At 38.8% G+C, this 24,751-nt stretch overlaps 1 pseudogene; it reads right to left on the reverse strand.

The window, feature by feature from the left end:
- Positions 1–21,829: 21,829 nt before the first annotated feature.
- Positions 21,830–22,577, reverse strand: LOC105756716 (uncharacterized; annotated as a pseudogene).
- Positions 22,578–24,751: the final 2,174 nt, after the last annotated feature.

Here is a 24,751-nt window from a genome sequence, read left to right on the forward strand (position 1 = left end):
TTTTGTATGGGAGACTAACTTGAAATGTAAATGTCATCTAAACTACAACAATAAAAAAAAAAGAAGCTCAAGAAAAAAAAGAAATAGCTGTTCAGAAGATAAATTTCTTTATTTTTTCCGTACTCCCTTCCCTCTTTCCAATTGGTTGGTAGGTCACTCTTACTATAGACTTAATAAAAGTGTACAAGCAGATAGTGTTATTCTAGGTTTTTTTTCCATTATGTTTCCTTTCTTTTCTTAAAAATAAAAGAATCAGAAAGAAAGTGGATGTCCTATTATTAACACTGACTACCCTCGCTTCCGTTACTAATATTTTTGGAAGATAATGTTTTCATTTTACCATATTTCTCTCTTAATTCCTCTCATCTGGTTAATTAAATGCATATTAAAACATGTATTCGTCTCTTGTATCAAAAATCTTCCAGGATAAGCTGCTGCTCCATTTAAGTAAAAGATGAAGGATGCTGAAACAGAAGCAGCCTTTAACCAGCAGATCCATAAATAAGACAGTAGCTGGTGCTATGCAATTCCGACATTGGCACTTGTCCTGGGATTGACTTTTTTAGGCCAGGGGTTCTTAACCTGGAGGAGAGGGACTTGTGCGAAGGCATCTGTGAACCTCTTGAAATGTATGCAAAACTTTGCATAGATCAGTATTACAGATTGAATTGTGTCCCCTAAAAATGTGTATCAACTTGGCTAGACAATGATTCTCAGTATTATGTAATTAGCCTCCATTTGGTGATCTGATGTAATTATCCTATGTGTTGTAAATCCTAACCTCTATGATGTTAATGAGACAGGATTAGAGGCAGTTCTGTCAATGAGGCGGGGCACAATCTACAGGATTAGGCTGTATCCTGAATCAGTCTCCTATGAGATATAAAAGAGATTAAACAAGTGAGCAGAGATCGAGGGATCTCCTACCACCAAAAAAGAAGAGCTGGCAGTGGAGCTCATCCTTTGGACCTGGGGTCCCTGTGTTGAGAAATTCCTAGACCTAGGGGAAGACTGATGCCAAGACCTTCCTCCAGAACTGAGAGAGAGAAAGCCTTCCCCTGGAGCTGGCACCCTGAATTCAGATTTCTAGCCTCCTAACCTGTGAGAAGATAAATTTATGTTTGTTAAAACCACCCACTTGTGGTATTTCGGTTATAGCAGCACTAGATAACTAAGACAGAATAATGTATTTCTGCATATATTTCAAAGGAAACTGTAGTGTCTTTAACCACTTGTAATCACTGTTTTGAAGCTTCATTTCTAAGGCTAATTGCCTTATTTTACTCAGTTTCATCATCTCAGTGTCATTACAATATCAGGTGTGTAGGATATGCTGACTGATTGCTAAAGAGAGAACTGGATACTTCATCTAGTTAAAGATGGCTTCTTGTAATAAAAAGATTTGATTTCTAAAGTGAGACTCCATGATATAATCAGAAGAATTTACCTGCCTATGAGGGTCCAGGTCTGGGTTCTTGTCCTTGCTTCTCCACGAAATGACCCTGCTTGAGTTACTTCTCTCTGGATTGCTGTTTCTTCATCTGTAGAGTAAAGGCATTGGACTAAATGAATCAAAAGGTACCTTCAAGCTTTAAACAATTCTGTTCCATGTAAAAGATCATTAAACCACTGCGATGTAAGAGGATCCCACACAAAATTCTAGGATGTTTCATAAAACAAGGAACACTCAGCCACCCGCCCCACCCCTACCCCTCTGGATAGAGTGCCTGCATGATCCCCAGCTGCCCACCTTGCCCCTCCCCTTCCAGAGAGAGCACCTGCATGGCCACCGGCAGACCACCCCACCCCTCCCCCACTTGCAAGAACATCTGTGCACCCCCTGGCTGACTACTCCACTCCCCCCAAGGGAGGGAGCACCTCAATGCCTCTCAGATACCTGCCTTCTTGCCTGTTGCCCGCCCACCTGGTGAGCGATTGTGAGCATTCTCATACCACTGGATAGCATCTGCCCATATGCCCTCACATGTACAGTGAACAGTGACAGGGGCTTCTTGAGGAAGAGATGATAATGGAACTGCCTGATAAAGAATTCAAAAGGCTTATATATAGGGTCCTCAAAGAGATTAAGGAAAACACAGACAAAATTCTCGCAGAATTCAGGAAAACAATACAAGAACAAAATGACAAACCAAATAGACAACTAGAAATCATACAAAAACAGCAACTAGAAACCCAGAAGATTAATAACAAAATGTCAGAAATAGATAGCTCAATGGAAGGACATACAAGTAGAATTGAAACAAGGGAAGAAAGAATTAATGAAATAGAGGACAAATCCCTTGATACAAATTTGTTTTAAGAACAATCAGAAAGAGAATGAAAAAAATGAAGAAAGCCTAAGATTTATTTGGGACACTATGAAGAGGAATAATTTACACATGATGGGAATCCCAGAACAGGAGGAAAATAAATAAATAAATAAAATCACAGTGAGAATTTTTGAAGATTTGGTGGAAGAAACCAGCCCCAATATCATGAAAGATAAGAAGATTTCCATCCAAGAAGCTCAATGAACTGCATACAAGATAGATTCAAAAGAAAGTCACGAAGACAGATCATAATCAAACTTTCCAAGTCCAAAGAAAGAAAGAATTCTGAGAGCTGCTTGGGAAAAATGAAATATCACCTGCAAAAGACTCCAATAAGACTAAGCTCTGATTTCTCAGCAGAGACATGCAGGCAAGAAGACAAAGGGATGACATATAAAACCCTGAAAGAAAAGAATTGCCAACCAAGAGTGATATACCCAGCAAAGTTGGGTCTCAAATATGATGGCAAAATTAGAACATTCCTAGATAAGCAGAAATCAAGGGAATTTGTAAAACCTAGACCAAACTTACAAGAAATATTAAAGGGAGTCTTCTGGATAGAGAACCAACAACAGCAGACAACAACCTGAGAGTAAGGCAATGGCAGCATCGCCAAGATACCAACCCTGATAGAGAAATCTCAAAAGTAAAATAAAGCTACAGAACTAAAAACAGGGAACCAGAAATATCAATCTAAAATCAATGACAACTTCAAAACAAAAAGGGGGAATGAATGGTGTAGTTATAGAATTTCCATAGGGAGAGGAAGTCAAGGCAATATCTAAAAATAACAGAATGTTTTAAACACAGGAGATAAAGGCAAACCTCACAGTAACCACAAATAAAATTAATAAACCTACTCACCAAAATACAGAAGAAAATAAAAAAATACTCAGTAAACACAAAATTGACAAAAATGAAGGAAATGAAAGATAATCCATGAACAAAAAGAACTTAGTACAGAAAATTAAGCATAACAAAGAAACTATCAACACCAAAAAAAAAAAAGCAAAACAAAATGACAACAGTAAATTCATACGTATCGATAATCACATGGAATGTAAACAGGTTAAATGCAACAGTCAAGAGACAGAGGGTGGCAGAATGGATAAAAAAACATGACCCATCAATATGTTGTCCACAAGGGACACATCTTAGACACAAAGACATAAAGAGGTTAAAAAATCAAAGGATGGAAAAGAATATATCATGCAAACAGTAACCAAAAAAGAGCAAGAGTGGCAATATTAATCTCTGATAAAACAAACTTTAAATCAAACTCCGACATAAAAGACAAGGAAGGACGTTATATAATGACTAAGGAATCGTTCCATCAAGAAGACATAACCATAATAAATATCTATGCACCCAATGACAGAGCTCCAAAATACATAAAACAAACCGAAACAGAAATGAAAAGAGAGACAGTTTTACAATAACAGTAGCAGACTTTAACACATCACTTTTGATGATGGACAGAAATAGAAAGAAACTCAACAAAGATACAGAAGCTCTACATACCACAGTCAACTAGCTTGACCTCATGGACATATACAGAGCACTCCACCCAAAAGCAGCACAGTATACATTCTTCTCCAGTGCACATGGATCATTCTCTAGAGTAGACCATATCCTAGGCCACAAAGTAAGCCTCAACAAATTAAAAATACTGAAATAATACAAAGCATCTTCTCAGATCACAATGCTATAAAATTAGAAATCAGTAACATGAAGAACAAGGAAAAAGATAAACTACTTGGAAACTGAACAACGCCATGCTTAAAAACCACTAGGTAACAGGAGAAATTAAAAATGAAATAAAAAAAAATCCTAGACTCAAATGAGAACAAAAATACAACATACCAAAACCTTTGGAACACAGCAAAGGAAGTGCTTAGAGGTCAATTTATAACAATAAACACACACATCAAAAAAGAAGAGCCAAAATCCATACCTTAACCCTACAGCTGCAACAAATAGAAAAAGAGCAGCAAAAGAAGCCCACTGCTGTCAGAAGAAAGGAAATAATAAAGATTTGCTCAGAAATAAATGAAGCAGAAAACATAAAAACAATTGAAACAATCATCAAGACTAGAAGCTGGTTCTTTGAAAAGATAAATAAAATCAACAAACCAATAAACAAAATTGACAAAAGAAAAAAAGGAGAAGATGCAAATAACCCAAATAAGAAATGAAATAGGCGACATTACAACAGAACTAACTGAAATAAAAAGGATCATAACAGAATACGATGAAGAGTTATACAACAAATTTGAAGACCTAGGGTAAATTGACAAATTCCTAGAAACACACTACCTACCTAAACTAATACAAACTGAAGCATAAAATCTGAACAGACCCATAATAAAACAAGAAATTGAAGAGGCTATAAAAAAACTACAACATAAAAAAGCCCTGGCAGGGATGGTTTCCCTGGAGAATACTACCAAACATTCAGATAAAAGTTGACACCAATATTGCTCAATCTATTCCAGAACATAGAAAAGGAGGAATACTCCTGAATTCATTCCATGAACCCAGCATAAGCTTGCCACCAAAGCCAGACAAAGACACCACTAAAAAAGAAAATTATAGACCAATATCCTCATGAATATTGATGCAAAAATTCTTAACAAAATTCTAGTCAATATAATCCAATGGCATATCAAAAGAATAATATATCATGACGAAGTGGGATTCATATCAAGTATACAAACATGGTTTAACATTAGAAAATCAATCAACAATCCACCACAAAAATAAAACACAGGAAAAGAATCACATGATCATCTCAACTGATGCATTAAAGGCATTCGACAAAGTCCAACACCCATTCCTGATTAAAAAAAACCCTGATAAAAACTTTCCACAAAATAGAAATAGGAGGAAAATTCCTCAACATAATTAAGGGCATATACACAAAACCAACAGCCAATATTATTCTCAATAGAGAGAGACAGAAAGCATTCCCCCTGAGAACAGGAACCAGATAAGGATATCCTTTATCACCACTCTTGTTCAACACTGTACTGGAAGTCCTAGCTGGAGCAATGAGACAAGAAAGGGAAATATAGGGCATCCAAATTGGTAAGGAAGAAGTAAAACTATCCCTATTTGCAGATGATAGGATACTATACATAGAAAATCCCAGAGAATCCACAAGAAAGCTACTGGAACTAATAGAAGGATTCATCAAAGTGGCAGGGTACAAGATCAACATACAAAAATCAGTCAGATTCCTCTACACTAACAAAGAGAACTCCAAAAAGGAAACAATACCATTTATAATAGCCACCCCCCACCAAAGATAAAATACTTAAGAATAAATCTAACTAGGGATGTAGAGACTTATACAAAGAAAAGTATAAAATATTACTGCAAGAAACCCAAAGAGACCTTCATAAATGGACAAACATACCATTCTCATGGATAGGAAGAATAACATTGTGAAAATGTCAATATTATCCAAAGTAATCCTATAAATACAATGCAATCTTGATTCAAATCCCAACAATATTCTTTAATGAGATGGAAAAACCAATCATCACCTTTATATGGAAAGGAAAGAGCCCCCAGATAAGCATTACTGAAAAAGAAGAACAAAGTAGGATTCCTCACATTATCCGACGTCAGAACCTACCATACAGCTTCAGTAGTCAAAACACATAGTACTGGTACAACAACAGGCACATAGACCAATGGAACAGAACTGAGGACCCAGAAATAAATCCATCCACCTATGGACACCTTATCTTTGACAAAGTGTTGAAGTCCATTAAATGGGGAAGAGATGGTCTCTTCAACAAATGTCACTGGCAAAACTGGATATCCATTTGCAAAAAAAACGAAAGAGGATCCGTACCTCACTGCATACACAGAAACTAACTCAAAATGGATCAAAGACCTAAATGTAAAACCTAAAACTATAAAGTTCATGAAAAAATACAAAAACAAAAAAACATAGGGACAATGCTAGGGGCCCTAATTTATGGCATAAAGATAATATCAAGCATAACTAAAAATGCACAAACTCTAGAGGATAAACTAGATAACTGAGACCTCCTAAAAGTATAATACTTATGCTCATCAGAAAGACTTTTCCAAGAGAGTAAAAAGAGAATCTACAGACTGGGAAAAAATCTTTGGCAACAACGTATCTGATAAAAGTTTAATCTATAAAATATACAGAAAACTTTGACAACTCAACAATAAAAAGACAAGCAACCCAATCACAAAATGGGCAAAGGACATGAACAGACACGTCACCAAAGAGGACATTCAGGTGGCCAACAAATACATGAAAAGATGCTTGTGATCATTAGCCATAAGACAGATGCAAATCAAAACCATAATGAGATACCATATCACCCAAGCAAGAATGGCACTAATCAAAAATTCTGAAAACGATGAATGCTGGCAATGTTGTGGGAAGATTAGAACTCTCACACACTGCCAGTGGGAATGTAAAACGGTATAACTATGGAAAACAATATGGCACTTCCTTAAAAAGCTATGAATAGAAATACCATATGATCCAGCAATCCCACTCCTAGGAATATATCCTAGAGAAATAAGAATCGTCACATGAATAGACATATGCACACCCATGTTCACTGCAGTATTATTCACAATAACAAAAAGATGGAAACAACCTAAGAATGCCCACCAATAGAAGAATGGATAATCAAATTATGGTACATACACACAATGGAATACTTCACAATGATAAAGAACAATGATGAATCTGTGAAACATCTCACAACATGGATGAACCTAGAGGGCATTATGCTGAATGAAATAAGTCAATCACAAAAGGGCAAATATTTTATGAGACTACTATTATAAAAACTCAAGAAAAGGTTAACACACAGAAAAAAACAGTCTTTGATGGTTATGGGGGGGAGAAGTGGGAAGAGGAAATCACTAACTAGACAGTAAACAAGTGTTAACTCTGGTGAAGGAAAAAACAATACACAACGTAGGGGAAGTCAGTGCAACTTGACTAAGGTAAAGGAAGACACTTAGAGGCATACAAGGGGGGAAAAATGAGGTAACCACAATAAATATTGTAGCATATAAAACCCTACAACAACAGTAAAAACAAATAATAACTTGCAAGCTATACATAGGCAGATATGCTGAATTGGGGGAGGAGAGCGGATAGGAGTATACCCACGTACGTATATAGGTCAAGCTGTGGATATATTTATATACATATTTGTATGTACAGCATGTATATTCATATATATAATAGAGCACAAAGGGGGCACAGTCATAGAAGCTTCCTATACACATCTAAACACCTTAAGGGACCAAGTTACTGGGGCTGAGGGCTGGGGAACATGGTCTCGAGGGACATCTAGGTCAACTGGCATAACATAGTTCATACAGAAAATGTTCTACATGCTACTTTGGTGAGTAGCATCTGGGGTCTTAAAAACTTCCTAGTGGCCATCTAAGATACATCTATTAGACCCATCCCATCTGCAGCAAAGGAGAATTAAGAAAACAAAAGACAAAAGGAAAATATTAGTCCAAAGGACTAATGGACCACATGAACCACAGCCTCCACCAGCCTGAGCCCAGAAGAACTCGATGTTGCCTGGCTATCACCACTGACTGCTCTTACAGGTATCATAATAGAGGGTCCTGGTCAGAGAGGAAGAAGAATATAGAACAAAATTCAAATTCATGAAAAAGACCAGACTTACTGGTCTGACAGAGACTGGAGGAACCCCCAAGACTATGGCCCCCGTACACTCTTCTAACTCAGAACTGAAGCCACTCCAGGAGTCCACCTTTCAGCCAAAATTAGACAGGCCTATAAAAAAAACAATAACACACGTGAGGAACGTGCCTCTTAGATCAATCAAGTATACGAGACCAAACGGGCAACACTTGCCCACAAGCAAAGTCGAGAAGGCAGGAAGGGACAGGAAAACCAGACGAATGGAAACCGGGAACTCGGGGTGAAAAGGTGTAGAATGCTGACACATTGCGGGAATTGGAACTAACGTCACAAAACAATTTGTGTATAAATTTTTGAATGAGGAACTAATATGCTCTGTAAACTTTCACCTAAAGCACACACACACACAGAACAAACAAACAAAAAAAAAACAAGCACACGATGTTAGCCTATTTAAAAAAATATTTTTAGAGATGGTTACAATATGAGAAATGCTATTGGCTAGTGATTTTTCAGTTGCACTCTGAGGACTATAGAGGTGATTCAAGTGTCATCCATAGCAAGGATGAGGGGAGGCCCCCAATGGTGCAAACAGACAGTGGCTAAGAGCCCCTCACCATCTCGATTCTATCAGACCACCCTATTTTAATCTGCCTTATACATTGCATTTCACAATGCTATTTTGTAGAAAATATTTCTTTGATTTTAATTAGTTTCTGTTGATACATGTTAAAATTTTTTTTAAAAAGGAAAAAAGAGAGTAGTTAAATCACAAGTGTTTAAAAATGTTTTTTTTTTTTCTTGAGAAAGCACTGGATACAGGTTCAGGAGTCCTGAGGCCCATCTTCTGTTTTGCCCTTTATTATCTGTGTCACACCAGGGAAGCGATCTAATATTTCTGAATCCTTTTCCACACTTGTAGAACAATTATAGTTTATTATCTGCAGGGTAGTTGTGGTAATTAAATTAAATAATATATGTGAAAGTGTTTTGTAATTGGTGAAGTATCATAAAAATGATTAGTAGGTCTTTAGTAGGGAGTCCTATGTTTTGTTGCCGTTGAGTGGATTCTGACCCTTGGAGATCTCATGTGCAGAGAACTGCTCCATAGGGTTTTCAAGGCCTTTTGGAAGCAGGTCACCAGGCCTTTCTTCCAAGGTACTTCTGGGTAGGTTCGAACTACCAACCTTTCAGCTAGTATTTGAGTGTTTAACTGTTTGTGCCACCCAGGGACTCGTAGAGAGCCTATAGGGTTCTGAATTTTGTCTGACCTTGATTACATTTTTATCCATCTGAGTTAATGCATAGAAAATATAGATAATCAAATTTGCAGATGACTCCAAGTTATAGGACTGGTGTATAAGATACTTAGCAGATAGCAGAATTCATGAAGATCTGAGACTAAAACCTTGAGGGAAACATAAAGTCTTATTCTCCAGTTCAAAAAGTCAATTGTCTAAGGACAAGATGTGGAAATTTTCGCTTATGTGCAGTTCAAGTTAAAAAAGACCAAGGGGTTTTACTTGATTTCAAGTTTATTATGAGCCAAAAGTGTGATATGGTTGGCAAATAAAAACATAAATAAATGCAATAGTCTTATATATTTATCAAAGTACCGTGCCACAGATGAGAAAAAGGAACTATGGCTCTTGGCTTTGATTAGCATCCTTAGCCCAGCTGTTAAAACCTGGCTACTCCAGTGAGCTGAGTTCATCCTTAGAAAGCCAGATGGAGGTGTTCTGGAAGGTTTCCAATGGGGAACGTTGAGAGAACTGAGGATCTTTAGACTAGAGAAGATTTTATGGGAAAAGTATCTCAGAAAGCTATCAAAAGGTGTTAGAGCTTTCAAGGAGGAGAACTGTTTTGTTGTTTCTAAAGGTAAATATCTCAAAAAAAACGTTTAAGCAATGTTGTTAGTTGCTGTCAAGTAGGCTCCAACTCATGGCAACCCCACGCACAACAGAACAAAATGTTGCCTGGTCCTGTGTCATCTTCATGATCAATGGACAATGCTCAAGTCCACTGTAGTGGCTACAGTATATTTTGAGTGCCTTCCAGCCTCAGGGGCTTATCTTCCAGCACTATACTGGACTACATTCTGTCATGATTCATAGGGTTTTCATTGGCTAATTTTCATAGGTAGATCAACAGGCTTTTCTTCCTAGTCTGTCTTAATCTGGAAGCTCTGCTGAAACCTATCCACCATGGATGACCTGCTAGTATTTGAAATACCAGTGATACAGTTTCCGGCATCATAGCAACCCATAAGCCACCATAGTACAACAACTGCTTAAAGAGGAATACGCTATCTGGGGAGGTAGAGCTCCATTAGGGAAATTGTTGAAGCAGAGATGAAACAACATTTTCTAAGTGTTGCTATGAAGCAGGAGGAAGTTTTTTAAAAAGAGGTTACTAAGATTTCACTAATTCTAAGATTTTATTTCTATAAAACAAAGCCAAACCAGTTGCCGTAGAGTCAATTCTGACTCATAGCGACCCTATAGAACAGAGAAGAACAGTCCCATAGTGTTTTCTAGGCTGTAATCTTTACGGAAGCAGATCACCAGGTCTTTTTCCTGCGGAGCTGCTGGATAGGTTTGAACTGCCAACCTTTTGGTTAGCAGTCGAGCGCTTAACCATAGTGCTACCAGGACTCCTTTGATAGAAGTAGAGGGAGCCATTAAAGTTGCTGAGTTCCTATAGGTTGGTCACAGGCTGTTCTTCATCTCATCTAGACTTGAATTTTCTGTTTTCTGATTTTAAAAAGAGGGTAGTAGATAACTATATGTGAAGCACTATAATTTTGACACAGAAAACAGGATTATTAGATTTACAGAAAAAGAGAGATAGAGATAATATAGCACCCTTAGATTTAGATAAGCCTCTATTTCAAATAAGATTTTTTTGTTTTGTTTTGGCTTTTCTTTCTTCTTATGCACCAGTGAACATTTATTTATCCTTATTTGGTATTGCATTCTGTGAGGAATAATGAGGATGTTCCAGAGCATAGAGATGAACTGGTGCATTCAGTGAAAGGTGAACTATCTGTGGGGGAATGTCATTTGAGAGCAGTAGAGGTATTATAGCTCCAGAAAAGTTGATTAAGATATGCTATTCTGAGCTTTTTTCCTTCTTTATTTTTCTAGTCCGTTTAATTTTCTTGTCTAATATCCTGCTTATATTCATTCCCAAATTCTCTTTTTTAATTTTTTCACTGATCTTAAACTCTAAGTAGGAAATTAAACTTGACATCCTTTGCTCTTACAATGAACTTGAAAGCAGAGATAAAATACTTGAATGGCAAACTATTACCCAGAAATCTGCCTTTCTGTATTGATAATATCTCATATTTATTGAACAACTTATGTTCCAGAACTGTGCAAAGCACTTCATATGTATTATCTTATGCAGTTTGCATAACAATGCTATAATGGAGGCACTATTTCTATAACCATTTTTACAAATGAGGAACTAAAGTATTGGGAAACCTAAAAACTGGCCCAAGTCACATAGCTATGCAGAGCACATACTCTTAGCTACTCTGCCAGGTTGCCTTTCTGTCCAAAGAGTTCTGATCATAACCTGGCAAATCATCCATCCATCCACCCACCCAATCCACCCACCCAATCCATCCCTCCATCCCTCCATCCATCCATCCATCCATCCATCCATCCATCCATCCATCCAATAAAATATTTAGCAAGAATGTCCTAGGGATATAAACTGTAAATAAGACAGACATAGTCACTGTCCTCAGCCTGCTATTGAGAGAGGAGGAAGGACAATTAAGCAACATCCCCACAATGTGTGCTATGACAGGGAAGTGTAGGGAACTGTGGGACACAGAAGGAGGCTCCAATCCAGTATGGAGGGAGTGTCAAGACAGGTAGGTCAGAAAGTTCTTGTCCTCATCACTGTGTTCTTCAACTATTTTATAGCAACAGGCATATGATTTAAACACTAGAAAGAAAGGTCTTTGAAGCAAAATCCTCATCTTACCCCTTCCCTCAGTATGGGGCACATAGTAACTGTTTAATTAAAATTTGTGGAATAAATAAACGAGAATTCTAATGTTCCATAATCACCTCAGTATAACAGGGTGTATTTTGACTTTTTTCTATCTTTACTCTGAACATTTTTAGACACTTCTCTTCTAAGCCTGAAATAAATGTTCCCTTTTGACTTACGAAATCAAGTCCCTGCTTCCTTTTAAGTCCCTTATCTGAAGGCTATCTCAGGAAAGGAGCCACACCCTTTATATTTTACTAGAACAGTTTGTCCCCAAGTATCTTTTAAAGCAGGTGCCCTGAGTAGAGATTCTGGGACAGTCTAGGAAAGTGGTGGCGACTCTAGTTACTTCCCCTCTCCCCCCCCCTTTTTTTTTTTCCATTTTGTCTGTGGGAGTTGATGCTCTGCACACTCCCTGTAGTTTTGGAAGATTTGATTGCCCTTCACCTTTCCAGGATGGCCCGCAAATTTTTCTTCCTTTCAGCCTCTCTCCAGCCCTCTTACTCTTCAAAAGATGTTAACTTTGAGGAAGCAGTTCTTAATTATCTACCACACAATCCCTTGGCAGACTACAAGAATCCAGGGCAGAGCAGAGAGAGGAAGGCCAAAAGAAAACTGAAAGCACAGGCTAATGGTTTCCCTCAGCAAGAATTCTTGTTTCATAAGGCGTGTTTTGTTTTGGTTGTAATTCTTTAGAGCTGGTATGTTGGGTTATGTCTTCCTTGTGCATGATCAGAATGTGTCGGGGCTAATGTAATATTTTCCTTAATGAAACAAGGAAAATTCCAGGGCAGCAAAATAATGCCAGTGGTTGAAGTTAATTGGAAGGGGAAACCAAGGCAGTAAAAGCGAGGAGAAATGTTAACTTGGAGCTGGTAACTCTTGTGGCCTATTCCAGAGTCACGGTGACCAAGTTTATATACAATGCTTACATTATTTAATTACATAATTGTACTTCCTAGTCTGATACCACAATTTAAAGTTGTACCCCATTCTTTCCCTGCTTTATTTTTCTTCAAAGCTCTTATCTCCTATACTATATAATTCATATAATTCTTTCTCTCTTTTTTCTTTTCTTTTTTAATCTCGGCAACATCCCTGCTAGAATTTAAGCTCGTCTAGGCAGGATTTTTGTCTCTTTTGTTTATTGCTCATCCAGAACTTAGAAGTATCCTGGTATAGAGAAAGGCATGCAATAAATACCTGTTGAATAAATGAATTATTAATACAGATGAAAGTAATTTTATTCAATAAAAATTATGATCAAGTTTTTTTCCTACATGTATTTAATTTATGTACAACTGGTTGGACAGTTAAGAGCATTTTACAGGAATTTTTTATTAGAAAAAATATGATAATAGAACCTCTGCAAAAGCTTTGATGGTCAAAACCTGCATGGAACCCGTTTAGTATGGTATGCTCCTCTGAATCTATGCATGGAAGGATAAACCAGAACACTCCTTCCCTGCTCCTAGCACTGTGGTACATTAAGGCAATGGTTAAGTGTTCAGCTGCTAACGGAAAGGTAGGAGGTTCGACCCCACCCAGTAGCTCCGTGGGAGAAAAGACCTGGCAATCTGCTCCCATAAAGATTACAGCCTAGAAAACCCTATGGGGCAGTTCTACTCTGTCCAATAGGGTCTCTATGAGTCAGAATTAACTCGACGGTATGCAACAACAACAAAAACAACAACCTCTCTCTTACCGCCCAGGTCAATGGAAACAGCAGGATGGGAGAAGAAAAAAATAAGAAGATATTAAAATCTGTGTTACTCTGACAGTCTAACTTTTATGGGCATTTTATCAATGAAGCAATGGCTAAAGAGGAGGTTACATTTGACTTCAATGTTATTATCACAGTATGAGGCAGATGAAATATAGTGACCCATTATGTCAGCAAGGATATAATTTGGAAATGTGTACACTTAGGGAAAAACTCCAGGGGTTCTAGTAGGATTGGAAAGTGTAAATGGCCTCCTTGGTTAAACTAAGGCAGAAGGCAGTTCTGAAAAGACCAAACAGAGCCCCAGATTTGTCTGCTTTTCATTAAAAAGACAATTAGAAGAGGACATCAATTCAGTCTGCATTGCTCCTTTTCTGAGGACATCTAACTAACTGAGGCAGGTAGTCTTTGGGGCTGGGGTGTGGTGTGCATGTGAAGGAATGGGGATAAGGGTGGCTTTGGGATGGCAGAGCTGATAGGAGCTGGATTTATGTGACTCCACCAGCAGAAAAGCAGGAGAGACCTCTACTCTTCGTGGTATAGTAAACAAGTCACTTTTTAGGGCTTTCCAATGAGAGGACTTTCTGACCCTGGCTGGGGCCTGACATGTCTCGGGACATTCCTAAAGTCAGTGTGAGTGTGTGTGTGTATGTGTATGTGTGGTGGGGGGAGAACGTTTATTTTATACCTGGTATCAGCTATATAGTGAGGCCTGGTAGCACGGTGGTTAAGAGCTCAGGTTGCTAACCAAAAGGTCGGCAGTTCTAGCCGCTCCTTGGAAATCCTATGGGGCAGCTCTACTCTGAGAACTCAGTTCCTCCTTTAATGGACCATCTCTTTTTCCACCTTTCTCCTTGGCAGTTTGAAGTTGTATCCTCACTTTGAGTGTGCACTGCATTGGAGAAGCTATTCATCTCTCTCAGGGTACAGTCTGCCTAAGTTGTTACGGTGTGAAAACCCTGAAGTCTTGATTATGGGCCCCCATGCTGGCTAGATACTATTAATTATGGATGGAAAACTCACAAAAGCACAACTAGGTATTTTGGAACCATGCACGAGCAGCTTGCTCTCAAATGTATTTGATTCTTAAAAGAATAGCTGACATTGAATATTATAGCCTCTTAGAATACTGGCTGTTCCAGAATTATCCACGTTTCCTTCATTACCCACAAGGAGGCTGTTCATGAAATCCTCAGCCAACCTAAGGAAAAGCCTCTTGCCATCCTGAGAGTTAACATTCTTAGTCTTTTTAAATAGTAACCTGTAGTTCACACTTCTACAAAGAGAATGGACTATTGTTGAAAAGACTTAAATAATTATTTTCCCAAGTAAAGGCTTTCTCTTAATAAATAAACCTGCATTGGACAGAATGGAAGATCCTTAAGATTTCCTGAAGCAGGCCAGACTTATCTAAATCATTGAAGCTAAGGATATGGTTTTGTTCAGTGTGCTCATAACTTTCTGGCAACAAGTTCAGGTGCTGCTTACCACACCCGTGAAACTCAGAACCTCACTAATTTTGTATTCCCATTTCTAAACAAAACATTATCATCTAATTTCATGGCTCTTACAGGCAGCTTGTGGGAGCTCAAAACATAAAACATGAATAGAGGAACATATTAATTATTTGGGAGTTTCCCCTGCATTTGAGATTGTCATAATCTCAGGAGATGATTCCCAGCAATGGCATGTCAGTGTGCTGTGAAGGTCACAGTGGCTGCTCCAGCCGTTTCTTTCCTTAAGACTCTACTTCGAAGGCCCATCTAGTTTAAGGGGGAAACTAGGTCAATCTGAGTGGCGAATAAGTACCCTCTTGGCTAAGATTCAGGTACCTCCCTCTCTCACACAATGTGGGCCATAAGCAACTCAACAATGGCCTGAAGAAAAGATAAAGGAGTCAACTTACCTAGGAGCAGGGGCTGGGGCTGGTTTAATATCATAAGTAGGTGAGTCCGAAACACCATGACATAGCAAATTAATTCTCTATAGGATTGCATTAACAACAGTGCCTTATTTCTAAACAAAGGAGAGCTTGGGCAGGTGTGTAGACATATGCAAATTGCATAGCTGTGACACACCTGTGCTACCCTTCTTTATTTTATGTACTGCAATGTGGGCCTTGGGAAAAAGCTTCACGTAAACTACTGGTCTAGTGGCACACAGGGATTCATGCACTCCAAGTTCTAAACTCATATGCTCTTTTAATACCTTGGATAATTTTTTATACAGCTTTATTGAGATATAATTCACATACCGTACAACTCATCCATTTAAAGTGTACAATTCAATGGTTTTTTATATATTCAGAGTTATGCAACCGTCACTACAGTCAATTTTAGAACATTTTCATCACTCCTAGAAAAAACCCTGTTCCCTTTAGCAGTCATTCCCCATTTCTGCCCAACCTGGTATCCCTCTGCAGCCCTAGGCAACCACTAATATATTTTTTGTTTTTGTAGATTTACCTATTCTGAACACTTACATGGAATCACATAATATGTGGTTTTCTTTTATTTAGCATAAGGTTTTTGAGGTTCATCTTTGTTATGGCATGTATCAGCACTTCATTCCTTTTTATTACTGGATAATATTCCATTGTTCCATTACATACCACATTTTATTTACCTATTCCTCAGATGATGAACATTTGGATTGTTTCCACTTTTTGACTATTACGAGTAATGCTACCAGGAACACTTGTGTACAAGTTTTTGCATGGACATGTTTTCAATTCTCTTGAGTTTATATCTAGGAGTGGAATTTCTGGGTTATATGGTAAGTCTATCTTTAACTTTTTTGAGGAACTACCAAACTGTTTTCCAAAGTGGCTGCACCATTTATATTTCCACCAGCAGTATATGAGGCTTCCAATTTCTCCACATCATCTACAATGCCTGTTATTATATGTCTTTTTGATTATAGATATCCTAGTGGTTGCAAAACAATGTTTTATTGCAGTTTTGATTTGCATTTTCCTGATGGCTAATGATATTGAGTATCTTTTCATGTTCTTATTGGCCATTTGTACTTCTGTGGAGAAATGTCTATTCAAATCCTTTGCACATTTTGTAATTGGGTTATTTGTCTTTTTACTATTGAGTTGTAAGAGTTTATTATATGTTCTGGATACAAGTTCCTTGTCAGATATATGATTTGCAATCATTTACTTTCATCTTGAGGGTTGCCTTTTCACTTTCCTGATGGTGTCTTTTGAAGCTCACAGGTTTTTAATTTTGATGAAGTCCAGTTTACATTTCTTCTTTTATCACCTGTGCTTCTGGTATTAAATTTAAGAAACCATTGCCTAACCCAAGGACATGAAGATTTACTCCTATGTTTTCTTCCAGGAGTTTTAGAATTTTAGCTTTTACATTTAGGTATTTGACCCATTTTGAGTTAATTTTAATGTATGGTGTGAGGTAAGGGTCCAAGTTCATTCTTTTACATGTGGATATCAAGTTGCCTCAGCACAATTTTTTGAAAAGATCCTTTTTTTCCCAATTGAATTGTCTTGGCACCCTTGTCAAAAATCAATTGTCCATAAATGTGAGTGTTTATTTCCGAAATCTTAATTCTATTCTGTTGAGCTGTATAGGTCTATCCTTATACCAGCACCATATTGTCTTGATTAGTGTAGTTTTGTAGTTAAGTTTTGAAGTTGGAAAATATCAGTCTTCCAACTTTGTTCTTTTTCAAGATTGATTTGGCTCTTCAAGGTGGCTTGCAATTCCATATGAATTTTAGGATCTGCTTGACAATTTTTGCAAAAAAATGCAGATGGGATTTTGATAGGGATTGATTTAAATCCGTAGATCAATTTGGAGAGTATTGCCATCTTAACAATATTAAGTCTTCTGATCCATGAACATGGAATGCCTTTCCATTTATTTTGTACTTCTTTAATTTCTTTTAACACTGTTTTGTAGTTTTCAAGGCATAAGTTTTGCATTTCTTTTGTTAATTTTATTCCTAAATATTTTATTTTCTTTTGATGCTTTTGTAAATTGAATTGAATTGTTTTCTTAATAAAATTTTAAGTTGTTCTTCTAGTGCACAGAAATATAATTGATTTTTGAAAGAAGAAATATAATGACTTGTCTGGTCTACTTTAGTGAAGTCTGTTTTCCCAGAAGTGTGCAGGCTGTCGCTCCTCAGAGAGTGCAACTTTTCACATGCACAGTCACCCTGGGATGACAGTGGTTTTATCAAGGCTCTCTTTGATTGATCCTTCCTTTTATTGTTCTGTCTGTGAAGTGGGCTGCCTGTTGGTATTACACCTAGCTGTTATCCTTGGTAATTGCTCTATTATTTCTGACATTGCGCAAATTTTTCCACAATCTGATCCATTTAAATTTAGACCCCATTCTAGGGATAGTTTATAAGGTTAGTCTTTGAGCTTTGTTCTGACTCCAGAGGGCTCATCTTAGCTGTCTCTTCTAGTGGTTCTCTCTGGTACACTTTTAGCTAGTCTAAGGTTTATCTTGGAGTCCCTGGGTAGTGCAAATGGTTAACATGCTCAGCTGCTAACCAAAAGGTCAGAGGTTTGAATCTACCCAGAGGTACCTTGGAAGAAAGGTCTGATGATCTACTTCTGAAAAATCAGCCATTAAATCCCTATGGAACATAGTGCTACTCTGACACACGTAGGGTCACCATGAGTTGGAATCAACTTGTTGGCAACTGGTACTGGTAATGTTTACCTTATTACTCTTATGGAGCTACCTGTCTTCTTAATTGCTTACCATCAAAATCTCCATGGTTTTTGACAGTGCCTTTAGGCTTGAACTTTCCCATGCTCTGTTCCAAATAAAGTCAGTTCCCTTGGGGAGAGCTTTGGAGCTCTCTTTTCTTAAGGCCTGCCTCTGTCTCTGGGCAAAACCCTCTCTACCACTGCTTCAGAGTTGGGGATGGGGAAAATATGCCACTTTTTTTCTGAATAACACTGCGGCTTTGTGAGCAGAGTGCTGGGTGGAGGTGGTAGCCTCTGGTCTTGGCTTGCCTCTCTCTTGTATAGAACCTCGGCTGTACAAGAGAGCTGGAGTGAGGGTGTCTTAAGTATCTAATGCTGCTATAACAGAAATAGCACAAGTGAATGGCTTTAACAAAGAGAAATTTATTCTCTCACAATTGAGAAGTCTAGAAGTCCGAATTCAGGGAGCCAGCTCCAGGGGAAGACTTTTCTCTGTCTGTCGGCTCTGGTGGAAGGTCCTTATCATCAATCTTTCCCAGTCGAGAAACTTCTCAGCGCAGGACCCCAAAGGATGAGCTATTCTCTTGGCTCTTGTTTCTTGGTGGTAGGAGGTCACCCTGTCTCTCTGCTTGCTTCTCTCTTTTATATCTCAAAAGAGATTGACTTAAGACACAACCTAATCTTGTAGGCTAGTTCGTGAATCATTAACATAACTGCTGCTAATCCCACCTCATTAACATCGTAGAGGTATGATTTACAACACATAGGAAAATCACATCAGGTGACAAAATGGTAGATAATCATAGTGCTGGGAATTATGGCCTAGCCAAGTTGACACAAATTTTGGGGGACACAGTTCAATCCATAACAGGGTAATCAGGGATCTTGTATTCTTGACTTACCATGCCTGGGATAGAGCTTCTGCCCTAAAAGTGGAGATTGGGTGGAGGAAGAGAGCCTTAGATTTCTCACCTGCTCTTGAAAGGAGCTGGGAAGGATGAGAAATGCTGGTGGCCTGCTACTCCTAGGGAAGATACTATAGCCCTAGATTGGAGCTAGGTGGAGAGGCAGCCCTGTGATCTTGGCTGAACGCGTCAAGAGTGGAACACTGTTATGCTGAGCTGGAGGGGGCCAAGGAAGTGGGTTGTGACTCAAGTGCCACAAACTCTTGTTGTTCTTACCAAAAGTTAGTAGGTTATCTTGATTAAAGATTTCTTCAGTTGCTGTATTTCCTAAGGATAATTTCCAGAGACTTTTAAACGGTTGTTTATAAATAATTTTTACCAGTTATGGTTGTTTTACTGTACAGTGGGTTTGCGGATATCCTTATACCACTATCCTGGAAGTTGAGTCCTATTTGGATAATTTTTAATGAAGATTTTGATTCTTGCATACTCAGTGGTAAAAATAGTTAATGTTGACACAGTGGGTATACAATTGGTTATAGAATTATGAAAGAATTTTTTTTTTTTTTTTTTACAAAATATTTGCGAAGTTATAAACAGCAGATTAAGAGAACCAGTGGAAGTTGAAGACTGGCTGACTTTCATCTTCATATCCAGTCAAATTCTAGAATGTCCATGCATTTGGTTTGACAAACCAATCTTAATTTATTGTTATTAAATTGTTGTATATAAATATTTGAATAATGAGCTTGACTGTAAATTTTATACTAAATTTTGGTGTTGTTGCTCTAGTAATCTATGTATAAAAGCATTACAGCTAAAGAAACATCAAAATGATGCCTATTTAAAAAAAATAGGAATAATGCATTCAGATGTGGAAATCAAATTATCAAAACCTCATTAGTCATATTGCATAGATCTAAAAAGTGCATGAGCAAGATGACCATGTACTTCTTAATTTTTGTTTAATTCTAAAGATCTACTGCACTAAAAAGGTTTAAAAAAAAAAGAAAACAAGTTTCCCAACTTCCTTAATGCGTTTATTGGGACTTTTTATGTTACAATTCACATTTAACAATTCTTCAAATTCTTTATTTGATGTGAAATTTTATTATGGCTGGGCTTGTATGTGAATTACCAACCAGTTGAATGCCACTTTAATTGAAAAATCTAGAATCTTACTCATATCTAAGACTTTTCCCTATCGATTCCACCATCTCTCCAATCCCCAGGCAAAGTTAACTATACATTTCTCTTTGAGTGTAGAAGCCTGGACACTTACTAATGATCATATAGCATTTTAAAAAATAATACTGCTTAATAATCATGAGACAATGTTAAAATGTATTTCTTTTTGGACATTGTTCACTTTTTGGGCAGTCGACTTACGTGTATTATTGCCTGAAGTAGTTTATGGGCAAAAAGTATTGTATATGAGGATGAAACTAGATGAAGATGAATATTTAAGAATGAAACCAGTGGTATTTCCCTGCACAGTTTTTAATGAACTACACAAAGATAATGAAAGTAATTAGCAAAGTAATTTTCTCTTCTTTTGGTAGGAAAGTTTCGACAGAAAAGTTGGGCTTCTGTTGAATGAAACATCTTAGTTTGCAACGTGGTAAAAGGCAGATGGAAAAACGCACTCAATTCTTAAAATTGTAATGTCATTAAACAAACTTATGAATTGTATTATAAATCAGTATTAATTTTTTCCCCTCAAAGACGGAAATTCCATCCTACTAAAGCTACTTTACAGTTCAAATAGATATTTTGGAAGATGCTTACCTCCTGGTTGGGTGTATCTCCCTGCAGCTTAGGCGAGCACCGAGGCTTTTAGCTCCTCCCCGACTGCTGCGAGCTTCTCACTGCACCCGGCTATTCTGAGCCTCCTGGAGTGAGTTAGATGTTCAGCCCCGCCCCCTGCACTGTTGCTAAAACTCCAATTCGGTCAGACTGATTCCAGCGATTAATTATTGACAAAAGGAAAACACTCCCACTCCAACTTGTGTCCAACCGCACTACTCCCAGCGACTCCTTTCAGAAGAGAATGCCAGCTGCACCACTCCCCCCCCGCCACCCCGCTCTACGGTCCCAACTTCCCACACGCTGCCACTCTCAATTCTGAGCGATCGGGCTCGTCCTCGGAGGAATGCAGCCCAGCAACTTCAACATTTTTAAATATGGGTTTCTGCAGCTCGTTAGCACTTCTCCTGGGACCAGCCTCTCAGGAGGGGGCGCTTTCCGAATGCAGGGGAAGCCGGGGCTCCGAGTGCAGCAGAGGAGGCTAAGGTGTCGCTGTCACCTCCTTCTGCTGCAGTAAAACCCCGAGCCGAGGAGAGGATGGGGAGGAGAGGATAGGAAGGCGTCCTCCCCCACCCCCGCCCTTGGCCTGGGAGCACCGATACTACCAAAGGGACACGTCCTTTGCGGGGGAGGGGCAGATAAACAGAAGGTGCAAAGGTGAGAGCTTTGAGCTTTAGCCTAAACCGGAGAATGCCTGCGCCCAGCATCCATCCATCTGCAGACCTCGGCCAGGGGGCGCAGCCAGGGCCAACGCGGAATGGGACTGCAGTCTGAAACTCAGCATCAGGCTGCCAAGTGAGCCCAGGACTCTGGGCCCGGGCAGCCCGCTGAGCAGGCATCTCACTGCCTTTGCTTGTCAAAAACAGTAGAAAGCAAGCCCTTTTAACACTGGCAGCTAATTTTGGTGCCTTTGAACCTGCAAAACGCCCCCACTCCCTCCGGTGTCACCTTGCCCCCTTGGCTGGGCGGTTAATCGTTTAAAAGCCGAATTCCCAGAGAGGAACAGATGAAAGGATCGTGTCCGGAGAACTTGTGTGTGCTCACTCACAAGTGAAGAGAATTAATTTGGGTCCGGATGGCAGCAGGAAAGCGAACTGGGGAGAGAGGGCTCGGAGGAGGCCGGGTGGTGCACCCAGCGCGCAGCGCCAGCCTTTGTGGTCTCGGAGGTGGTGTGCTCTGCGCTTATGCTCTGCGTTCAATTATCTCCCCTGGAGGCGCAGGACCAGGAAGAGCATCTTCCCTGGAAACCCGCATCCAGAGCAACAATGATTCCTTCTCTAGTGAGCGCAGAGTACTTAGATTTTATGCAGCGGCTGCTTACAGAGAGCTCAGAGTACCTTGAGGCCCCTCTCCTTGATATCTCCCGGGCCTTGACTATTCCTGCCTGGGTGTCCGGGGGTGAAAACGTCTTTTGATTAATGATCATTTGGACAGCATCTGCCAGTCAGCCTCCACTGCCAGGGAGGAGGCACTGCACATGCTCCAGCAGGGCTGCTTGTGTTGAAGCGCAAATTTCAGCTGCTGGCAGGTTTCCGCTCATGTTCACATCACGCTTCCAGCAGGTTCCAAGCTGCAGGACTGGCGCTATGAAGAGGGAGACGCACGTTATTGGGCAGAGATTTCTCCATGCAAAGGGAGGGTGCCCTCAAAGGAAGCTGTAGGTGATTGGGGGCAAGGAAGGGAGCCAATAGGAGTCAAGCACCTGCTTAGAGCCTGTGTTGGCCGTTTTACGTAGTTATCTTTTCCTTTTGGTCCTGCATCTAAATACAACCATTGTTTGTATTTTTCATTTGTTTACCACTTTATGTGCACATCCCTCATCTCTTGGCGTCTCCTGACACACCTTGTAATGTTGCCAGGAGAGGTGTGACCACCTTCATTTGAGAGATGAGGAAATAGAAACCCCAAGATGTGACTTGTGCATTTGAGTGGGGCCAACAGTATTTATACTAGTATCTAGGCCGTGTTAATCTAATCTTTATTCTTTATGCTTATCTCAAGACTAAACCAGACTAGGAACTGGTGATCTACTTCCAAAAATTAGCCAATGAAAATCTATGGGTCACAACAGAATATTCAATATAGTGCTGGAAAATGAGTCTTTTATGTTGGGAGACACTACACAGTAGCAGTAACAATGGACTCAAACGTACCAATGATCATGAAAATGGCCCTGGACTGAGCAAAGATTGTTCTGTTATACATAAGGTGGCCATGACTTGACTCCATGGCAACTAATAACAACATTATTCATTGTCTAGTTGTTTTCCTACTAGATGACCTCCCCCCACAACACACACATTGTGATTGTACATTTGTGGAAGTATAGAAACAGGCCTCACTTCTCCCAGCCAAAGTTTTGTGAAATGGATATGAGATCTTGCAATTTCGTCAACGGGGTGGAGGGAAGAGGGAGGAGAAACTGGTACAGCTTGCAGAAGTTTTTAGACCATTAAAAATAATCTTAAATGGCACATGTGTAACATAACTATACACAGACACTCCTTTATATATATTTTGCACCCCCAGTGGAGTACAGGTGTTTTCTCCATACAAGCACAGAACATTCTTAAAATTTAACTAAGAAACAAACATCAACATTTTTTAAATGGCGGATATGACAGACCACACCAACCATCAAAATGCAATAAGGAGAGATTAACAAAAATTTACCTCCAAATCTCCTGATTGATACAACTGGAAATTTAAAAATGCTTTAAACTTTTGGGTTAGTTACAGATTATTTGAGAACCTATGGATCACAACAGAATATTATGATATAGTGCTCGAAGATGAGCCCTCTAGGTTGGAAGGCATTTCCAATGGGAAATTACAAATTCTTTAGAAACAGGAGAGAGGAAAACAAGAGCCCCATGTAACAAAATCAAGCGAGTGTGGAAAAGCCAAACCAAAAAAAATATGACCTTAAAGATATTTATTGCAAAACAATTATAAACCTAAGAAACTTAGAAAAAAGTGTAAAGCAATTATGCTAACTAAAAAAGATAGAAGCAGAAATTAATGAAACAGAAGAGGGGGGAAAAACAACAACAACCCAGGAACATTGATCGATAAAACGAAGAAATCACTCTTGGAAAAGTCAAGGAAGAAAAAACAACAACAACAAGAAATCATCACCAAACAGAAGAGACATAAGTAAACTTAGGAAGGGAAAAAATTATATAACCACAGATAAAGAGGATTTTTTTAAAAGAAACTTCAAACGATGGTTTCTGCCCATGAAGAGGATCCCCTTTTTTTGTGATTATAACTAGAAGTTATGAGATAACAAATGGTTAACACCACACTGAATAAGGAGAGGGGAATGAGATTTGAAGAACCAGGCAGAATCCTTTAGAATATAGTAGTATGAGAATATAAAGTAATGATAATCGTATCCTCTGTACGTTTAACTAGGCCTTTCATCATCGTTATTACAAGGCAGCTGTTGAATAACTAAGAACACTCACTGCTGGAATAGAAAACCACTAAAAGTAATAATTGTGAGGGGATATATCCTCTTGAGTAACTTGGGAGTATTTAGGGACAGATATTACAGGGAAGGGAATGGGACTACTGTGTGAAAGTTGTGTGTATGAC

The sequence above is a fragment of the Trichechus manatus genome, unplaced genomic scaffold (assembly GCF_000243295.1).
Source record: "Trichechus manatus latirostris isolate Lorelei unplaced genomic scaffold, TriManLat1.0 scaffold00129, whole genome shotgun sequence".
Lineage (NCBI taxonomy): Eukaryota > Metazoa > Chordata > Mammalia > Sirenia > Trichechidae > Trichechus > Trichechus manatus.